General features: G+C 43.1%; 1 long non-coding RNA gene across 1 annotated transcript; it reads right to left on the bottom strand.

The window, feature by feature from the left end:
- Nucleotides 1-3,063: 3,063 nt before the first annotated feature.
- On the bottom strand, nt 3,064-15,096 carry LOC144752924 (uncharacterized). Its single transcript, XR_013594144.1, has 2 exons — nt 15,002-15,096; nt 3,064-3,677 (listed from the first exon to the last, which is right to left on the bottom strand). It is a non-coding gene; the product is annotated as an uncharacterized LOC144752924 (long non-coding RNA).
- Nucleotides 15,097-18,788: the final 3,692 nt, after the last annotated feature.

Genomic DNA, 18,788 nt, shown 5'->3' with positions numbered 1-18,788 from the left:
AATGGGTTTCGGCTATCGTTATTGCTCTTAAAAAGAATCAAGAGATTAGATTGTGTGTTGATCTTCGATCTCTCAATAAAAACATTGTTGTGGAAACTTATCCTCTGCCAAGAATACAAGAAATGTTGGCTGCTGTAAATGGAGCGAAAAAATTTTCTATTATTGACTTGAAGGCAGCATACCATCAAGTTACTCTGGATCAGGATTCCAAAGATCTGACGGCGTTTATAACTCCGTTTGGGTTATTTAGATTTTTGAGGATGCCTTTTGGCCTGGCATCTGCTGCCAGCGTTTTCCAAAAGTTAATTGAAAATTTGTTTTGTAGAGTCAAAGGTGTCCAGTCTTTTCAAGACGACATTTTAATTTTGCTAAGTTAATTGATGAGCATAATGTCACTCTGGAGAAAGTTTTGAAGATCCTAAGCAGCAAAGGCATGACGGTCAGCAAGAAAAAGTGTAAATTCTCAGTTAAAGAAATAGACTATTTGGGCCATAAGATTACTCAAGAAGGGATTTTTCCAAAAAAAGATATCATCAGCAACCTTGAAAATGCTAGCAAGCCTCAGGACAAGGATGCTTTACGCTCTTTTCTGGGGTTAAGTGAATATTATGCGAAATTTGTGAAAGGGTATGCTTTGGTTGTTGAAACACTCAGACAACTACTTAAAAAAGGTTCGAGGTTTGTTTGGACTGATGTCCATGATTCAGCTTTCCAGGGTGTGATCAAGCTTATCCCTAGTGCTCCGGGTCTTAAAACTTTTGATCCTGAAGGGAAGTCTTTTGTAACTGTGGATGCAAGCACAGCTGGATTGGGGGCTGTTTTCACACAGATGGTTAATGGTAAGGAGAGAGTTATTTCGTTCATCTCAAGAGCGATTAGGGGTGCTGAAGTTCATTATAGTACCATCGAGAAGGAGGCTTTAGCCTGTGTGTGGGCTGTTGAGAAGTTAAAGAATTTTTTGTGGGGTAGGCCTTTTGTTTTGGTGACGGACCATAAGTCTTTGGTTTATATGATGGATGGCGTGAGGAGTGGTAGAGCATCTTCTAGGTTGCTTCGGTTAATAGCGAGACTGCAGGAGTTTTACTTTGAGATTCAGCATATTCCAGGTGGAAAGAATTTTGCCGCAGACTGCTTGTCTAGGTTACCTCCATCTGATGGTTCTTGTGATGAGGTCACTGATCAGCATGAGTGTGTAGTGGCTGTGTTGGGTACTGTAGAGTCCAGCAATTTTGGCATTGATGAGGATGAGTGGAATGATCATGTTGGTAAAGATAATTTGTTGGTTAAGGTCAAATCTTTTGTTGTTAATGGATGGCCCTCTGTTAAAAGTCTTGAATCATCATTGAGGAGTTTTGCACAAGTGGCGAATGAGTTATCGATTGAAAATGGAATTTTATTGAGGAATGATTTGTTTGTTCCACCAGGCAGTCTCAGAGAGAAAATTATCAAAGTAGCACATTCAGGGCATCCTGGTGTTTCAGGTACAAAGAGTTTACTTAAGTGTCATTATTGGTGGCCTGGGTTGGATGCCTCTGTTGAGAAGTTTATCAATAACTGTGCAGTGTGTGTTAGGTCTGACAAGCACTGGAAGGTTTCTACTGAACCACTGTCTATTAGTGAAGCTCCTACTGGTCCGTGGCAAAAGCTCTCTATTGACTTTTCAGGACCTTATGATTGTCTTGGCAGAGAAAATAGATTTTTAATTGTTCTTATTGATGATTTTTCTAAGTGGTTACATTATTCTTTTGTAGAGCATCCTAGTACTGATGCGGTTATTAGTTTCCTGGACAATGTTTTCAGGATTGAGGGGGCACCTATTTCTATTAGGTCTGACAATGGTGTTCAGTTTGTTTCCAATAAAATGGAAATGTTCCTTAAAAAGTTTGGAGTGTCTGACAAGAGGGCTCCTCTTTATAGTCCCCGTTCTAATGGACAGGTTGAGAGGGCCAACAGATTTTTTAAAGAAGGGATCCAAGCTGCTTTGGAGAGTAGTTTGGATGTTTTTGACTTTTTGAAAGACAAAATTTGGAGTTATCATTTGACTCCTAATTCTTGTACGGGAGTTTCTCCTTTTTGTCTGATGAGAGGCAGACAAGCTAGATCTTTGTTTTTGCCTCAACTTAAAGGTAAGAGTAATTTGACTGAAAGTTTTGAGGCTTCTGTCTCTAAAGCTAGAGATAATATCACTTCTGCACGAATGTCAGGGAAGTCCTATCATGATGATTTTCATCATTGTAAGAGTAAGGTTGTGAATGTTGGTGATTGGGTTAGGATTGCAAATCCTTCTCACACACCCAAAGGTATGTCTAAGTTCAGTAGGCCCGTTGAAGTGGAACAGGTTTCTGAATCCACCGTCTTTCTCAAGGGCAGAGGGTGGTGGAGTAAAAGTTCTGTGGTTGTTCTTAGACCTGGCCAAGAATTATTTTTTTATAAAAGGGAAGATGGTGAAGATGTTTGGTTTGATAATCCCTTTTCTGCTCCATTACAGAAGGGACAGTTTGCTTGTTCCAGTGATGGTCTTGGTTCTACACTTCGTTCAGAGTCTGATCCTATTCTGGATTCTTCTGTTTCTGATTGTGATGCTGGTACTAGTTCATCTGCTCTTGAGTCACATGTTTCTCATAAAAGATGTGTTAAGTTGCCAAAGAAATTAGATGATTATATTCTGGATTAATCTTTCTTTGTTTTGTTTTATCTTTCTTTTGTTTTGTTTTGTTATTTTATTTTGTTTTATTTGTGGAAAAGATACATGTGGTAATATCCTTCTTTTCTTTCCATTATTATTATTGATGTCACTAATGGAATTGTCATTGGTACTGTAGAATGTTATACATGTAATGGAGAATGTTGTTGTGAACCTAAGTTCTAGATCAGAGAAGCGGTTGGAGCTGATCTGATCTAGACGCTTTGGTTTGTGCTCCAGTGGGTCCTTGGATTTAACTTAAATAAATCCTATTTTAAACTCTTTATTGCTTCCTCCGCATCTTTACAATCATACAAACAATAAATCTAGAGCCAAGCATGAACACTTTATTTTCTTTTGTTTTCAAAATTTGATTTGAATTTTACAGTTGCATATATTTGGTTGGCAGTGTCAGTGATAGATTCTACGCTACAACTCAATTTAAAGCGCAATTAACATTTTTCATCTCAGGTTCTCTGTTGCCTTTTGCAGTGGTTACAATGAATGTGCCTGAAGGCTGTCGAATACAACTTCATATAATCAGCACACGTCATATTCTTTTGCCAGCAACAGAGAGAGCCTCAGGCATCGGCCCCCACCAGGCAGAAAGAGGAAAAAACATCAATTGATTTTTTTGCTGCCTCTAAGTGTTGTGTTGAGTTTGAGCGGGCAATTCTGCCCAAATACAGCCCATTGGAAGCCCTCAGAGACACCTTATGACCTTTATACTCAAGCTCAAAGTCACAGTCGGGAGACGTCTTGTTTTTGGCTGCCCTGATGGCTTGATCCGCGGGTCCTGGGCGCAGACATAGATACGCGCTCTGGTAGTCGGTGATGTCCACCTTCCCCCCGTTCACGACGCACACCTGCAGCCAGGTGCTGCTGTTCCTCTCCAACTGACCCACGAACCCCTCGGACGTCAAGCTCCAGTACAGGCCGATGTCCAGCTGCAAGGAGACCCCCCTCGGGGAGCACATGAACCCACGGGAACCATCTGTAAGAGGAAAGATGGTTTATACTTCTCATACTTTTGTAAATAAATGTCATCTTACCTAATGGTGCATTTGTACATATTATAGATGAGGCCGCTCATTGGTTAGTAAAATAACTCCGGCCTCACATCTAGGTTAATAGACCTAGCACATGTGGCTAAGCTTTCTGTTGCATCTTACCAGACGTAGCCAAGTTGTATTTTAAGTGTTTCTTTATTAAGATAAATTTGCAGGATGGCATTCAAGGACAATAGGTTGGTTTCCATGTACATCTGCCCTTTAGCCTGGTAATCCTTATACTACAGCCCCCCCAGGAGCAGCCTCCCTGCTGCTCAGCCCCTCTCCAACTGTCCCCACTCATCCGCACAGGAACCCAAGCATTCCACGCATCACAGGCACCGAGGCATTCCACGCATCACAGGCATCCAAGCATTACAAGCATCACAGGCACCCAGGCATTCCAAGCATCACAGGCACCCAGGCATTCCAAGCATCACAGGCACCCAAGCATTACAAGCATCACAGGCACCCAGGCATTCCAAACATCACAGGCACCCAGGCATTCCACGCATCACAGGCACCCAAGCATTCCAAGCATCACAGGCACCCAAGCATTCCAAGCATCACAGGCACCCAGGCATTCCAAGCATCACAGGCACCCAGGCATTCCAAGCATCACAGGCACACCGACATTCCACGCATCACAGGCACCCAGGCATTCCAAGCATCACAGGCACCCAAGCATTCCACGCATCACAGGCACCCAAGCATTCCACGCATCACAGGCACCCAGGCATTCCAAGCATCACAGGCACCCAGGCATTCCAAGCATCACAGGCACACCAACATTCCACGCTCAACACTCACACTGGCTGAGCAGCAGGGAGGTAGGTAAACTGGGATACATATACTTAAATAAACAGGATATAACACTTTCAACTTTGAAAAGGGATGCATGAACAATTACAATTAAAATCAGTGCACCCATTCAAGTGTCAAAAGCAGAACAGCAAATCAGATATCTCGGAATGTAGTCTTTAACTGTTGTGTAGGCCCACAGCAGACATCTGACAATTTAGAGGAATAGGAGAAAGGTGGGTGGAAGGAGGATGACAGGAAAATCTATCAATCAATCAATCAATCAGTACTTGTAAAGTGTGCTAATCACCCCGCTAGGTATCCAGGCGCTGCGTGAGGTGGAGCTACTTCAACAGCCAGGTCTTGAGTGCACTCCTGAATTTCGCGAAGGAGTTAGAGGTTCGGAGGTGGAAGGGGAGGTAGTTTCAGGTTTTGGCTGCAAGGTGGGAAAAGGAGCATCGCCTGGCTTGGGTACAATGGATGCGGGGGACAGTGGGAGGGCCAGGGAGGCTGACCGCAGGTGTCGGGTGGGTTGGTGAAAGATGAGGCGGTTGTCCAGGTATTCTGGTCCCATGTTGTGTAGGGCTGTGAAGGCGTATGTGAGCAGCTTGAAGTGGCATCTCCTCTTGATAGGGAGCCAGTGCAGGCTACGGAGGTGGGGGTGATGTGGGATCAGCTGGACAGGTCCAGGATCATTCTTGCTGCTGCATTCTGCATTGTTTGAAGGAGCTTGAGTAGGAGTGTGGTGGTACCTTCATAGAGGGCGTGCCGATAATCAAGTTGACTGGTGATGAGGTCTTAAGTGAAGGTTCTTCTGGTGTCGGTTGGGATCCATCTGAAGACTTTGCAGAACAGTCTGAGGGTGCTGAAGCAGGTGGAAGCAACCGAGTTGACCTTTCGTCTCATGGAGAATTCGTTGTCGAGGATGATTCTGAGGTTGCGTGTGTGGATGGTGGGGGAAGGTGCTGCAGGCCACCATCCCATAGTGAGGGGTGTTCCGAAGAGTAGAACTTTGGTTTTGTCAGTGTTGCGTTGAAGGCAGTTGGCTCTCATCCAGTTGGCGGTGTCGGTCATGGCGTTCTGGAAGTTCGCCATGGTGGTGTCAGTGTCTTTAGTGAGGGAGAGTATAAGCTGGGTGATAAAGCGCAGGGGATGATGTTGAAAACGTGGCTGTGAACGATGGGTGCCAGCAGAGTCATGTAGATGTTGAACAGTGTGGGGCTGAGTTAGGAGCCCTGGGCTAGGCCGCAGATGATGCTCTTGGGATCAGAGGTGTATAGCGGGAGACAAATTCTCTAAGTGTGTCCGGTGAGAAAAGAGTATAGCATCTTGAAGGTGTTGCCGTAGATGCCAATGTGGTAAAGTCTTTGGATGAGGAGGTGGTGGGAGACGGTGTCAAAGGCAGGTGACAGGTCGAGGAGGATCAGGGCTGCAGACTCACCGCAGTCAAGGATGGCTCTGACGTAGTCCATGGCAGCTATAAGGGCGGTTTCTGTGCTGTGGTTTGAGCGGGTAGCCGGATTGGGAGGGGTCAAGCAAGTGGTTGGATTCCTGGTAGACTGTAAACTGGCGGTTGACTGCTTTCTCCAGTACCTTGGCTGGGAAGGGGAGAATCGATATGGGGCAGTAGTTCTTGAGGTCGGACTGGCCCGCTGTGGGTTTCTTCAGAAGTGCTTTACCTTCGGTGTGCTTCCAGGTTTCCGGGAAGGCAGCAAAGCTGAACGTCGAGTTGATGATTCCATTGAGGGAGGGTCTGATTTCTGTCCGATGGTGAAGACCGGTTGAGACAGGGGTTGTTTGGAACTCCGCCTAATAGCACCATGAGTTTGGATATAGTCAATCATGCTAGTTAGTGCCCAGAACCTTGTTCTCACCTGCTACTCAGTAAGTCTGATAAGAGCCAGTTGTGATAGTTATTGGTTGGCTCTGATGGAGCGAGATTTGGAAATAAATGTATTTCAACTCGCAAAGTTAAACTTCCATAATAAATAATAAATACTAATAAAGTGTACAGTGAAAAATACTAAGCAACCTAGAGTAAAAGTTGCGAAATCATGACATGCGGGAAACTAATATGTGTGCTCATAAATGTGCATTATGTTGCATCTGAATGTTTGTGAAAAAAATAATGAATTAATCAAGATAGGTCTGTTGGTGATTTTTCTAGTAATACATTTTCAAGACTCCTGGCTGAATATGTAAAGGTCATGGAGGTTAAGGATTGTTACATTTGTGTGAAGTTGCCTGCTTCTGTTTCAGAGGGAGTGAGGTACAATATGCTTCCTCTTACTTACGGCATAACCTGTAGTGTAATAGCTAGCTTATTTTATCAGACTGGTCATTTAGAGTATTATTATTCTAATTATGACGAAATTTTTGCAAATCTGAAAATTGAGAAAAGCTTAAATAAACACAAGCAAGCTAAACAGATGAGGGAATTCTTTATTGTAACTAACGAACTCACCTATGAGTATGCTTTCAGAAATAATTTGACATGCAAGTTGAGAACTGAGAAAAAATCTTTCCTGAACCTTGTTGAGGAGAGAAGAGCAATCTATAAAAGAAATGAGATGGTCAAGCAGACAAAATCAAACTTTTGGCAGAAGGAAGACGAAAAACTTAATGGCAAATCTTTTGAAAATGCTGCTATTCATATAGATAAACCAATTAGTGGAAAATGTTGTATTAGGCGAGACAATACTTTATTTGACAATTATTTTGTGGGTGCGAGTCATTGTGAGGACACTTATCAAATTATGGGGGGTTGGGGATTCAAAGGTGGTGAAGATCCTATTTTTCCTGGGATTTATTTTGTTTGTGGAGATAAGGCTTACTACAACCTACCAGATCACTGGTATGGGACGTGTTTTGTAGGATTAGTTTTTCCTAAAATATTTCATGTTGACAGAAATACAGAAGGTTCATTTGAAATCAGCAAACACTTGAACAGATACAAAAGAGAAAGTTTCTCAGAAATGTTGGGAGACATTTTTGAAGCAGTGATACCTTTAGTGGGTATAACCCTGAATGCATACTGAGCTTATTGCAATTCGGACTATGGTAATGCAGAATCGTCTTGCCCTTGACATTCTGTTAGCAAAAGAGGGAGGAGTCTGTGGCATTTTGCATGTCCAACACTGCTGTACTTATATCCCAGATGAGAGTCAGGGTATTGAGATGTATATCAAAAATATCACTGAGCTGCATTCGGAAATTGTTCCTTTAGAAGAGGATGATTTTTCAGAACGGTTGTCCAAAAGATTTCAAGCAATCAAAACCTGGTTTGGTGGTTCAGTTCTTGGCAAGATTCTAACACCTTTATTTGTAATAATTTTGTGATACTTTTGTTGAAGATCAGTTGCATGTTACACAAGAGAAAGAAATACCTGAGGGAAAAGAAGAGAATTTACAAAATCAGAAAGGAACAGGAGAGAGAGATAGAACTGGAAGAGTTTAGTAAAACTCAATATGAAAGTTGCAGACAGACAGCTGAGACAAGCCTTTAGAGATACTAACACAGTGAAATCAAATCATGTTCATCTATTAGATAAAATTTGCTAAATTTTTGGGTGTAGTTTGGTGATTTTGAAATCACCAGATGAGGGAGTTAATGGAGCGAGATTTGGAAATAAATTTATTTCAACTCGCAAAGTTAAACTTCCATAATAAATAATAAATACTAATAAATTGTGCAGTGAAAAATACTAACCAACCTAGAGTAAAAGTTGCGAAATCATGACGCGCGGGAAACTAATATGTGTGCTCATAAATGTGCATTATGTTGCATCTGCATGTTTGTGAAAAAAATAATGAATTAATCTTGTCTATTGTCATGTCAGAATTTAATGCGGCTGTTTTTATTAATGGCATGTGCTTATTTCTGTGCGCTTTTGTTTTGTTTTTCTGTCCTAAATGTTGCACGAATCTGTTTGTTGCTTTATTTGCTTCTGCTAGGTAACATAGATTTATGGGTAATTATTAGCAATGGTGGGTGGGTAACAGAACAAACTTTATTTCTCACATTAATTGATGTTTTGTGTTTGTTTATGCATTAGTTTTACGAATGGGCCTGACAAAAATGGATGGCGGTTTTGCAGTTTGTGAAAACTTGACCAGAGAGAAAGTTTCACCCATGCGCAGTCGCGCTGATGAAAGAGTCATCTTTCTCTTGAACAGACAACGTTTAAACAATGTCAAACATGGTCGAGTCAAAATGTGTTCTTGGTGCCCTTGTCAAGGACAGGATGCTGCGGAACCTGCCAAGATTAGGAAACGAGAGTTCCTCCTCAGGAAATGTAACTTTTTGAGGAAGCAAAGAGGATGGTAAAACTAAGAACAATAAGGGCTGTAATGAAGCTCCGGACTTGGTCAAAGGACAATGACCTAATAGTGGGCCGATGTGGTTTAGCCAATTGAGAGTTTAGTTTCTCGAAAAAACGTCCGATAATGTTACTTTAGCTAGTTAGAAAGGTATAAAAACGGTCCCTCTGGGAGGGAGGGTGCTGCTTGCTGCTCATCTTCTCCTGACACCAGTTGGGCGTGACGTGCTGACGGACTTTTCTTGGAGCACGTAAGAATCAATAGGGCTAATGACTTTTTCCCCTTATTCTTTGACGAAGCAAGTTTAGATAGGGACCTAGGGCCTTATTTATGAAGGCCTTGCGCCACCGGTGCGTCACTTTTTCCCATGTTAAAAGTGACGCACCGGCCGCGCAAGGCCTTCATAAATAAGGCCCCCAGGGTTTAGGTGATGGCAAACTGTTTATTCCATTTGAATTATGCTATTTGATTTTTTGCTTAAAACTGTCATTACTTTTGCTAAAACCTCAAATAATAATGCTTGAATAAAAAGATTATAATGCACTATCTTTGAATAAATAGCTAATAAATAAGATTTTGAAAAACAAGCTGGACTTTCTATTTCATGTGTTTTAGGTTACCATTAGCAGATTCATTTGCCTTAGTGGCTTAATTAAACATAGAGCTTTATAAAACATGATGAAGTCATTTTACTTCAGATGTATATAAATGTGTATATAATTTGTGAATAGGTTTTATTAATTAGGTCACATGATTCAGTTGCTCAATAATATGTCACGTTAGTTTATGGGCCTTGTGAGTGTTTTATGATTAATGGTGAGTATTGTGGATTGGGTATTGTTGCTATGACATATTTTCTTTAGGGGCGCTGGATCAGCTCTATATCCACTAATGCTACATTAGAGGAGAGCTGTTTTCCCTACAGTGTGTTTACGGGAAGCAGGAGGTGAACTCTTGCTGAAGGCATCAAGTCAGCCACCTTTAGTGAGCCCTAAAGTACCTCTTGTGATATTCAGGTACTCCTTAGACATGTTTGAGTAAGTAACAGTGCAAAGAGATCATTGTTGTGCTTATGAACTGTGATTGTCTTTGTGTTAAAGTGTATATGTTCTTCAGGATTCCAAAAAACAGTTAGCCTACTTCAGTATGCAAGGTAAGAATGAATGAAGTGCATAATAATACCAGCAGAAGAACTACTGGAGAATGGACAGCACCCTTAGCGACGTAAGTGCTGGATGATCTACTACTACTGAGCCATGTATGAGACATTATTATTTAGATTTCCTGGGCCTTCCAGGCCTCAGCTTATTTTCACCAGTGTGCAGTTCAGAATATGGGGTGTTCGGACAAAATATCAGAATACATTACAATAGAAAACAAATATTATGATGCAAAAATATTGTGCCCTACATTATCGTTGTCAAGGTCTCAATAAATTATTCTCTTGCTCACCCCTTGGTAGTTGGTACGAGCATGCAGGCTCAACTTAGGACACAGGTGTTTAAAGCATTTAAAAAGACTAATTCATTAAATGAGTAAGATCCAACACATAATAAAAATCCAAAGCCAATATATAAAAATAGGAAATATGTATAAGGTTAAGATGGCACCCAAACAAACAAAATCCAATTTGGGGAAAGAGAGAGATAAATGTTTAGTGTTTAAATGTTTTCTAGTGCCTAAAAACAAATTGCAACAGCTTGAGACATCTGATCGCGCTTGACTGGGACAAATGCAAAGTTGAGGTCCACCGCTATGGAGCACAGGTCATCTACACTGAGTAGGAGGTCTCTGTCAAGTTTTTACTTTTGCACTTAATCATTTTTCTGGAGCTTTTCTCTTGTCAATGAGCGAGGCACCTCTTCGGGCCTGGTTTCAAGTTTACCACGGCGGTTTGCTTCAGCTCGAGGTCTCTGTAAAAATTCTGGAAGTCTTGTCGATGTCAAGAGCTCCGGGTCTTTCAGCCAGACGTACCTGAAATTCTGGCTGCATAGCGGTTCGACAACGGCGGCTTTACACTCAACAATGGGTCAGTCAACTCATTGAGTTTTTTATAAAAGTTGCTCAAACTTCTAGATCTTCTTACATAAAATCTTTCTTCAGTTCAAAAGGGTCCACAACACCAACTCAAGGTTCCTGAAGCTCTGAGTTTCTCCTTGGGATATTGTGATTACGTTTCCCACAATCCACCTGGCCAACACCTTTAAAGTCAACTAGATGCTGTCCAGCTGGGTTCTTCTTGATGGTGGTGATACAGAAGGACCTCTTTTCACCTTTTGATTTCTGGGAGTTCACGCCTTACGCTTTTAGAGTCAGGCAAAGTCCTTCTTTTGCTAGAGCCCAAAGTGTGCAGCAGGTGCAGTCCTTGTGAATGCAGTCCTCCTGGTGCAGGCCAGGGGTTCAGCAGGGCATCCCTTTTTCTTCTTGTTTCTTTCAGGCAGGGATCTCAGTTGCCTTGCAGCTCCCCCATATTTATCCAGTGTCCCTGGGCATCAAGCAGGGGAGCACCCCTGACTAATGGCATCCAGAGTGCCACATTAGGTATGACTACTTCCTCCAAAAGGTTTAGCAGGGTAGCCCTTCTTCAGATAAGGATCTCAGTTGCTGTGCAGCTCCCTCATATTTATCCAGTGTTTCTGAGAGCCAAGCAGGGGGACACCCTTGACCAATGACATGCAGGGTGCCACCCTCAGGTATGACCACTTCCTCCAAAGTGTGCCATTTTATTGTCCCAGAAAACAATATTCTTGCAAAATCCAAAATGGAGAAACTCTCTCCTGAAGGGTTAGAGCTGGCTTAGCCAACCCACTGGTCTGGTGTGGCTACGTTTGTTTAACACTTTTCTTCCACCCCCTCTGCTAATCCAATTATCGGGGCTCCTGTCTCGCTGGGGGCGCAGGTAGTGGGGGTGAGCTTGTGCTATCTTAAACTGCCTTTCATCCTTTGAAGGGCAGTTTGGCTTCTCTACCCCATTCTGCCTTTAGCTCTGCAACTGCAGATCTCCTCCCACAGGATGTCCTTTGTCCCTAGTCTGGCTGCTTGACACCTCATTAAGACAGCTTGGCTCAGCCTGGTAAAGCTGGCCAATTAGGAGAGGGCTGCTGGAAGGCTGGATTTTGGCTCACAGAAAAGAAAGTTACATAACTTATTTTGTGTAATAGTTACAAATCTAACAGTGGCAAGTTGTTAGATTTATCGTAACTGTCCTTTTGATACTTTGAAATAGATTTGTAGCCAACTCCAGGATATATTTATACTTTAATAAAGTATTCCCATGTTAGCCTGTCAAGCTAATACACTACAATAGGGAAAACTGAATTTAGCAGATTTTCTGTCATCAGGGCATATAAAATATCTTTTATAATGTCTATGCTCATAGTTACAAGGCACCCTCCACTAGGGCACCTATGGGAAACCTTTCAGGGAGACTCAAATATAAAAATAAGGTAGTTTGAGTCTCTGGAAGTACTTTTATAATTTCAAAGTTACATTTGCATATAATGTTATTTTTAAAGCAGCCTGCGAGGCAGCAATGACTTTTAAAATGACAGCAGGTACCTTAACAGTACACACTTAAGTGCTTTAAATCTACTGGGCCTCTAAGCCTACATGCCCTATTATATACTAGAGACTTACAAATAGTCTGTCAGTACCAATTGTAATTACACCTAATTACCATATACCATTTAACCAGAGCACTGGCCCTGGGTCTGGTTGGCAAAGCCAAGGGCACCATCAGAGTCAGTTACCACCAGTGTCAGTCAAAAATTGGGGGTGATCAGGGGAAAAAGGATGACTTTCTCACACAGACCCCTCAAATGAAAGGTGATGGGTAACTAACCTACACTCTGGGAGCCCTTATCAGCTAAGTGGAAAAACATGGGGAGTTCACCTGCTTTGACACGTCAGTCCCAGGTCTGTGTACCACTGTGAACTTGAGCCCCTGCAGTGAAATTTTCCACCTCAACAGTTTAGGATTTTCTCCCTCTTCTGCATGAGACATCTGAGAGGTCTGTGTTCCGTTTGAACACGGAAGTGAGTGCCAAACAGGTTTGGCCTCAGCTTCTTCAGGGACCAGACCACAGCAAAGGCTTCCATCTCTGTTTTCTCTAGGGAGACGTTGCCTGCTGATGAAGGCAAATGGCTGACATAGGCCCATTTCATTTACTTGTGCCAACACTGCACCAAACTTGTTCTTAAGCATCTGCCTAAACTATAAATTCCTTTCTGTTGTCGGGGGGGCAGTAACACTGGGGCTAAACATAGAGCCTTTTTCAAAGTGTCAAAGGCCTTCTGACACTCTGGGGTCCAATTGACTTTCTTGGACTGCTTTTTATAGGTGAGTTCTGTTAGGGGGCACTATTGTCCCATAGTTCTGAACAAACCGTCTATAATACACAGTCAACAGGTGAGATGGGAAATAATATATTAGAGGCCAGAGTGCAGGAAAGCGGAAGAAGAGACAGAGTGCAGAGATGGTGTGCATTTTTAAGGGATTATTGAGGATGCTTCCGGAGGTGTGTGGATGCACAGGAGTTTTTATTGTTCTCTGTGATCATGGTGTGGTTGTTTTTTGGGGTTTCGAGTGAAAAGAGGGACTTCAGGGGGAAGACATTAGGTTTTGGAGGGAGGGGTTCAGGTGTGGTCCCCCAGGCGGAAGACTGATCACTCTGGTAGAGTAAAATGTGCCAATTTACAGAGCTACACATATGAGAAGATTTGCCCTCTGTGCTGGTGGGAGTAGTTTTTTTGAGGGGCGAGCAGACAAAGGGAGGTTTTTCAGCTTGATAACTTGGCATCGCAAGTTCTGGGAGTAATAATGAGAAAGGCGTTGTTTGCAACGTGGTTAACTTGGTACTCACTCATTTTGTATTGGTTTGGTGACAGCAGCGGAAGTCCGGTGTTGGTCTGCTGCCGAGAGTCAGCGTTTGGGGAGGTGAAGGTCAGACTGTTATAAGAGGTATGTACATTTGGGATGGACACTGCAGAATGGTGGCTTTAAGAGTAATGTTTTTGTTTGTTGCAGGATGCATTGCAGGACCTGTCATGATTTAGGGCATTCCTTCATAAAATGGACAGTCCATCATTTCCGAATGATAGAAATTTGGGAAGCAACTGGGGTTTGAGAACCTGACGGTGCAAAAAAAATGGTTCGGTAAAGGTGTAATGTATTGGCACAAAGCCCTATGAAAGTTGGAACTGATGAGGAGAGCGCCTGCTTGCCTACATTTGCTAGTTATACATTTAGGAGAGAATAGTCTCATGAACAGGAAAGGTTTGGCCCTATTGAAATGTACAAAAGAGGACCTTATGGGAATAAAAAGGTTGTTTGGACTGAGCTTTTGCCCCATAGGGAGTGGAGAGGCACCAAGAAACCAGGGGCTATTGACAAAGCAATGAGGAAGTTTAATAGGGAAATGACCAGGGTTTGCAGAGTTAAAGGGGGTTTCTTGCTGGAGCATCCTGGCATTAGGTGAGATTCTTCACTTTTTTAGGGATGATGGTGTGCATCTGACTGTCCTTGGGATGGAGCTCTATCTGCTTCAGTTGCATGGTGCTAGGAAAGAGTTGTTGCACTTCCCTTGCTAAGGTTTGGGGAGAGCAGAAAAACGCGGAGTTTGTTCAGGTGTCATTTGGGTTTTTACAACTTTTCAAATTATTTTAAGAAAATTGGTGAGTTTGAGATCCATTTGAGAGAGAAGGGAGTTGGAAGGCAAGAGGAAGGCAACAGTTTGAGCATGCGCAGTGATGGTCGAATGCATGAAGTTGGGAGTGAAGACGTGATATGGGTTATTTGGGAGGGGGAGGTGGATGGGTAGGTTGTCTTAAAGACAAGTGAGGACAGGGTCCAATGCTAGTTCGTACGGCATAATGACAAGGGTTGTTTCAGTGAAATCCGCTCATCTGTCGCATTAAAGCAGACTTTTTCACATTTGACACTGTTCATGTGGTCTTTGGCAATGCTCTGGATATCGATGGAATCAGCTCTATAGTACAAGGTGTTACCCATTCATCACCTGTATTTATTTGTAAAATGAGTCATTCTGGGATGAGTAAGTGAGGCCTGCCTGGACCGCCTTTATTTTCTTATCCCATACATTGCTCACCGCCTCCCAGAGTAGAAGAAACACGCAAGGTGGCTTCCTACCTGATGCCCCGCAAGGCCCGCATGTGGCGTTCTGTCCACGAGCCGCAAGAACCATGGCGACAAACACTGCCAGGGAATACATCAGCGCCATCCTGTAAAAAGAAGTAAAGAGTTACTTTCTGAGATAAGACCTCTGACTCCCAAGGGTGCAGCTATCCATGGTGAGGTGGCAAAAGCTTCCAGAGGGGAGGGGTCTTTTCTCTCCTCCACAGGATGCAGTCATTCTAACACACCACCCACTCTGACTTTGTTCACAACATCTGCCCAGGGCTTGAATCTAAGTTTACTCTGAGGAGAGGGTGGGAGGGCTTGAAAGATAAGTTACTGTCCCAAGCTCCAGACAGGCAGTAAAGAGAAGTCTCTTATGGCCATATATTGTAGCATGGATGACTACTGCTGTATCCAATCACAAAGCAAGTTAGCATCAACGAAAAAGTATCACAAGGAAGTGCTCTGCCCCAAGGTACATCATTTCTGGAGCATGCATTGTTCTTGGCTTCAGTTGTTCCTGGCTGGAAAGGAGATTCAGGAGTCGGGGTCATAGCTGGACACCACCTGGATACCAGGACAGGTCATAGCTCGCAACTACATTGAAAGTAAAGGAGAACATAGCTTTCTTATGCCAACTCTATAATAATCTTCCATTTCACAGAAGATCTACAGAAACAACCCTTCCATACCATCATTCTCAATACCCGTAGAAGTATGTCAATAGAGTCAAACACGTTTTTTTGTATTAAAAACTTTTTATGAAAACAGGGGGGCATGGATGGCATATCACAGTCATTAATATTGGGTCATCTCAAACACATTTCACTATTATTGTTAAATAGATAGGTCCCACAGAGTGATGTGCTTTTGTCATGTTTATCACGGACGGTGCCAAGTTGTGGATTAGTTTGCCATTCGTGATATTATAATTGTAGTCAACTGGACCGGTTCATACACCCGGGTTGCTTTCAGACTTAGAGGGCACCACTATGCTAATTAAGGGCATGGTCCGTGCTAACAACCGTATCAGGAACAATGCAACGGCAGGTAGTACTCAAAAATCAAGAATCGAAACAATGCCAAGTCTGCTACGACTGTCAAATAGGCAATCCAGATAATCGAGTGGTACTAATTGACTGGCATTCTAGTGACTGCTAACCTTATTCCACTCAATGAGATCGTTGAGCCCCAATCTGTCCGTTTTTTCGGAAAAAATCCACTTGGCCTCTTTTCTTGCAAGAATCTGTTCAATGTTATGTCTATCCCCAAGAATCCTCTCAAGGACAGTCCAACGCAGATCTCTGGGATCATGCTGCTTCTCAACAAAATGCTGGACCATCCATGGTGGCGCAAGGGTATCGCAGGCTGGCGCAGGGAAACTGACGCATCTCTACAGATGCGTCAGTTTCTTTGTAAATCTGCCCCTTATTTTTTAGTAAACATAAGGAAGTTTAAACATGGACCACAATTTCAGGATGTAAAGTTAACATCAATTCTAAAACCTTGGTCCCCAAACTCGAACCTTGATCCTTAGCACCAAAATACATAAATGTTTCTGTTATGCCACATCCTCTTGACTGCAGGAGTAAGATTGTAATTACTCCCAGCTCTCAGGAGGGGCAACTGTAAACGAGCATGACAAATACATGCCTTTAACAAATCAAAATGCAGAATGTAGGAGTCAAAATGCAACCTGCCGAAGCAAGAAGATAACCTGACTGCAAGCTTACTGAGTAACCCAGGTCCCAGTGATATCACTCATTCACCCAGGTCCTAGTGACTTATTGGGTTAACCCGTGTCTCTTAACACGTACTGAGTAACTACAGCAGATCTCGGAGGAAACAGCACACGCTCCTAGAACGCCACACACAATGATATATTAGGTGTGACTGTATGGGCCATCACTGGCAGGATGGGAGGGAGGAGCTAGGGTCAGCCTCAATTACACTGAATAGGCTGTGTCCCACCTCCTCACAAAGGGCAAACCTCCTGTAGTTAGTCTGGAGCCAGGGCAGGAAACGCATGGCATCTGTGCATTTCAAAGGTGGTCCTCCAGAAGCCTCTCCCCACTTCCAAGGCACAACTGTGTATAAAATAAGGAACTCGCACAATACCACTTCAGTACACTTCTGGAGGTGTGGGTACTTGCCAGGAAGAAATACTACGGTGCTGCTACAAGGACTGCCACTCTGCTGGACCGCTGCTCCAAGAGGAACTTCTGTGCTTCCGGTTGCCTGCTTCCCCCTTCCCTGGGGAAGAATAAATGGACCTGAAACTCCATCTTGAACCCAGGATCTTAGAGTGACTCAAAGGGCTAGTCTGCTGGCCTCGTATCTGAGCCTCAGGGACATAGCAGACTCCCCAATAGCTCCTGGACCCATCTTAATCGAGTTCCTGATCCCAAAGGTGCCTCTCAGGCCCTGGGACCTTGGTGTCGTTTTTGGGGCTTAGGCGGGGGTTAGGGTACTTTTTAGGGCTCGGGGTGTCAGATTACATTTTAGGTCTCGATGGTGGCGGGGAGGGTTTGTTTTTAGGGCTCAGGAGGACCCTTAAAGATACATCAAATAGTGGCGCCTCAAAAATGTAGATGCCCAAATGAATTGGCTGCATTCACAAACTAGTCGTGCAAAGCTCTAATTCATCCAGACTCCCTATTCTGAGTCCTCGCAGCTCTGCTACTTAAAGTCCCCAGCTTGGCTGGGTTTTGTTCCTCGTGATATTTCAAAGCCCTTCGATCTCATGAATTTGATAATTGATCCCCTCACTATAAATGCTCTCTGGTTAAAAATGGAGCAACTAAATTCATTCATTAATGCTTCCGTTATTACCAACTCACAGACTGATTTAGACCCTCATTTTGGGCCCACATAGTGCCCTCAAGATGAATTAATCTACTGCTTCACTTTCTCCCATAGGGCAGGAGTTGCATTTACAAAAACTTCAATACAACAACATAAGACTAAGCCCCCTTTAAAAACCATGCACACGGTGGTGTTGTGCAATGGTACAATCCACCCCAAAAGAATGCGAAAGACAAACAGTGGTAAATGGAATGCTCGATTGAATCTTTGCCACAGGCTCGGATCGCATTCCATTGAATTGTTTTTAGCTCAGTCTGCCTTTTCAGATAGGGATAAATCTTATCCAGCGCGGTTGTTTGTCCCCCAAACCACTTACCGGAGGCCTCAGAGGCAGGCACCGTGGCTAGTTGTGTTTTTTTAAAGCCATACGGTGCTTATGTTCAAAATATTAATAGTAAGACATTCTAAAATAGGGAGATAGGTTTAAAATAGCTTAATGATAATTAATTACCTATGACTATCAGAGACTGAGGTATCAGATCAGTCGAAGCATCGCTTTTCTTTCGGGAATCTCGAGGACAGCTAAACATACGTCTACAAAGAGCCATATAAGGAAAAGTAAACAATTATTATTAAGCAAAAAACAATGATCCAATAGACTGTTCTGGGCAATCAGAAATTCTTAGGTTAAGCCTAAGGCGATGTAGCGACACAGCCAGGTTGAGGGAGATTTGCGGCCCTGATTTTTCCCAACAATTTGGCTGCTCTGTCAACAAATTTATTGAACCAAAGGTTCAGCTTCGTATTGTGTGAGTTCAGGGCAGTAACAATGGCTTGTTGACAGGTACGAACTCCGAGTTTATTCCATTTGTCCCGTAGTGAGGACCTTCTGTCTATCAGCAGAGCGGGACAAGCACAGGCTATTTGCTCCATTGCTTCGGAGAGATAGCCGCACTCCATGCATTTGATACTAACATTGGAGCAGCGCCATTTG

The sequence above is a fragment of the Lissotriton helveticus genome, chromosome 5_1, assembly GCF_964261635.1.
Source record: "Lissotriton helveticus chromosome 5_1, aLisHel1.1, whole genome shotgun sequence".
In the NCBI taxonomy this organism is placed as follows: Eukaryota; Metazoa; Chordata; class Amphibia; order Caudata; family Salamandridae; genus Lissotriton; species Lissotriton helveticus.
This window is presented reverse-complemented; position numbering and strand designations above follow the sequence as displayed.